This window comes from Anomaloglossus baeobatrachus, chromosome 5, assembly GCF_048569485.1.
Source record: "Anomaloglossus baeobatrachus isolate aAnoBae1 chromosome 5, aAnoBae1.hap1, whole genome shotgun sequence".
In the NCBI taxonomy this organism is placed as follows: domain Eukaryota; kingdom Metazoa; phylum Chordata; class Amphibia; order Anura; family Aromobatidae; genus Anomaloglossus; species Anomaloglossus baeobatrachus.
This window is the reverse complement of record NC_134357.1, coordinates 289,749,778-289,752,277: the sequence shown is the minus strand read 5'-3', so window position 1 is coordinate 289,752,277 and position 2,500 is coordinate 289,749,778. Positions and strand designations below refer to the sequence as shown.

Here is a 2,500-nt window from a genome sequence, read left to right as displayed (position 1 = left end):
GTGGTTAGCGCATGCTAAAGGGAAAAGCCATAAGCAGTCGCCCAACGTGGGGCTCGAACCCACGACCCTGAGATTAAGAGTCTCATGCTCTACCGACTGAGCTAGCCGGGCTTCTGGGCCACACCGACTCAGCAGAGCTATACGTGGCATGGCAAGGTCAGGGGGAAGGGGCCTGTCAGACCCTGGATCCAGGCTCGTTGGGTAGCAGACAAGCTGACGAAGCATCCAAGCATTGGTGGTTCAGTGGTAGAATTCTCGCCTGCCACGCGGGAGGCCCGGGTTCGATTCCCGGCCAATGCAGGACTGCTCTTTTCATCGGTTGGCAGAAATTTCAGCGCAACTCTTTTCTTCACTTTCTGAAACATTTGCTCGGTGAGCTTTAGACGTGTTACTGAAGTATTCAAGCGTTGGCGGTTCAGTGGTAGAATTCTCGCCTCCCAAGCGGGAGGCTGGGGTCTGATTTCTGACCAATGCAGTGTGCCTCTTTTTATCATTTGCCAGGAACTTCTGCTCATTTCCGGTCCTCACTTTCTAAAACTTTGAACTTTGGTTGCTTTTCTTTGCCTTCCAATCCTCTGGGGCCTTTCCAGCTCCTTATCCTCTAGGGCAGTGATCCCCAACTCCAGTCCTCAAGAGCCAGCAACAGTGCATGCTTTCACAGTTTCCTTCGTATAGCACAGGAGATGGAATTATCATCATCTGGAAGATAATTAAATTATCACCTGGGCAATAATGGGACAGCCGAGAAACATACACTGTTTTGGCAAACACTGCTCTTGGGTTATGAAGCTTCTTTTGTTTCGGAGTAGAAGGGGGGAACGTGGCATAGGGGTGGCTTGGTTGACGGTGGTTAGCGCATGCTAAAGGGAAAAGCCATAAGCAGTCGCCCAACGTGGGGCTCGAACCCACAACCCTGAGATTAAGAGTCTCATGCTCTACCGACTGAGCTAGCCGGGCTTCTGAGCCACACTGACTCAGCAGAGCTATACGTGGCATGGCAAGGTCAGGGGGAAGGGGCCTGTCAGACCCTGGATCCAGGCTCGTTGGGTAGCAGACAAGCTGACGAAGCATCCAAGCATTGGTGGTTCAGTGGTAGAATTCTTGCCTGCCACGCGGGAGGCCCGGGTTCGATTCCCGGCCAATGCAGGACTGCCCTTTTCATCGGTTGGCAGAAATTTCAGCGCAACTCTTTTCTTCACTTTCTGAAACATTTGCTCGGTGAGCTTTAGACGTGTTACTGAAGTATTCAAGCGTTGGCGGTTCAGTGGTAGAATTCTCGCCTCCCAAGCGGGAGGCTGGGGTCTGATTTCTGACCAATGCAGTGTGCCTCTTTTTATCATTTGCCAGGAACTTCTGCTCATTTCCGGTCCTCACTTTCTAAAACTTTGAACTTTGGTTGCTTTTCTTTGCCTTCCCATCCTCTGGGGCCTTTCCAGCTCCTTATCCTCTAGGGCAGTGATCCCCAACTCCAGTCCTCAAGAGCCAGCAACAGTGCATGCTTTCACAGTTTCCTTCGTATAGCACAGGAGATGGAATTATCATCATCTGGAAGATAATTAAATTATCACCTGGGCAATAATGGGACAGCCGAGAAACATACACTGTTTTGGCAAACACTGCTCTTGGGTTATGAAGCTTCTTTTGTTTTGGAGTAGAAGGGGGGAACGTGGCATAGGGGTGGCTTGGTTGACGGTGGTTAGCGCATGCTAAAGGGAAAAGCCATAAGCAGTCGCCCAACGTGGGGCTCGAACCCACGACCCTGAGATTAAGAGTCTCATGCTCTACCGACTGAGCTAGCCGGGCTTCTGGGCCACACCGACTCAGCAGAGCTATACGTGGCATGGCAAGGTCAGGGGGAAGGGGCCTGTCAGACCCTGGATCCAGGCTCGTTGGGTAGCAGACAAGCTGATGAAGCATCCAAGCATTGGTGGTTCAGTGGTAGAATTCTTGCCTGCCACGCGGGAGGCCTGGGTTCGATTCCCGGCCAATGCAGGACTGCTCTTTTCATCGGTTGGCAGAAATTTCAGCGCAACTCTTTTCTTCACTTTCTGAAACATTTGCTCGGTGAGCTTTAGACGTGTTACTGAAGTATTCAAGCGTTGGCGGTTCAGTGGTAGAATTCTCGCCTCCCAAGCGGGAGGCTGGGGTCTGATTTCTGACCAATGCAGTGTGCCTCTTTTTATCATTTGCCAGGAACTTCTGCTCATTTCCGGTCCTCACTTTCTAAAACTTTGAACTTTGGTTGCTTTTCTTTGCCTTCCAATCCTCTGGGGCCTTTCCAGCTCCTTATCCTCTGGGGCAGTGATCCCCAACTCCAGTCCTCAAGAGCCAGCAACAGTGCATGCTTTCACAGTTTCCTTCGTATAGCACAGGAGATGGAATTATCATCATCTGGAAGATAATTAAATTATCACCTGGGCAATAAAGGGACAGCCGAGAAACATACACTGTTTTGGCAAACACTGCTCTTGGGTTATGAAGCTTCTTTTGTTTCGGAGTA

General features: G+C 50.7%; 6 non-coding genes across 6 annotated transcripts; 3 read left to right on the top strand and 3 right to left on the bottom strand.

Annotated features, from left to right (window-relative positions):
• Positions 1–38: 38 nt before the first annotated feature.
• On the bottom strand, positions 39–111 carry TRNAK-CUU (transfer RNA lysine (anticodon CUU)). The gene has a single exon. It is a non-coding gene; the product is annotated as a tRNA-Lys (tRNA).
• Positions 112–229: 118 nt separating this feature from the next.
• TRNAG-GCC (transfer RNA glycine (anticodon GCC)) lies at positions 230–300 on the top strand. The gene has a single exon. It is a non-coding gene; the product is annotated as a tRNA-Gly (tRNA).
• Positions 301–884: 584 nt separating this feature from the next.
• On the bottom strand, positions 885–957 carry TRNAK-CUU (transfer RNA lysine (anticodon CUU)). The gene has a single exon. It is a non-coding gene; the product is annotated as a tRNA-Lys (tRNA).
• Positions 958–1,075: 118 nt separating this feature from the next.
• TRNAG-GCC (transfer RNA glycine (anticodon GCC)) lies at positions 1,076–1,146 on the top strand. The gene has a single exon. It is a non-coding gene; the product is annotated as a tRNA-Gly (tRNA).
• A 584-nt stretch (positions 1,147–1,730) lies between these two features.
• On the bottom strand, positions 1,731–1,803 carry TRNAK-CUU (transfer RNA lysine (anticodon CUU)). Its single transcript has one exon. It is a non-coding gene; the product is annotated as a tRNA-Lys (tRNA).
• A 118-nt stretch (positions 1,804–1,921) lies between these two features.
• TRNAG-GCC (transfer RNA glycine (anticodon GCC)) lies at positions 1,922–1,992 on the top strand. The gene has a single exon. It is a non-coding gene; the product is annotated as a tRNA-Gly (tRNA).
• Positions 1,993–2,500: the final 508 nt, after the last annotated feature.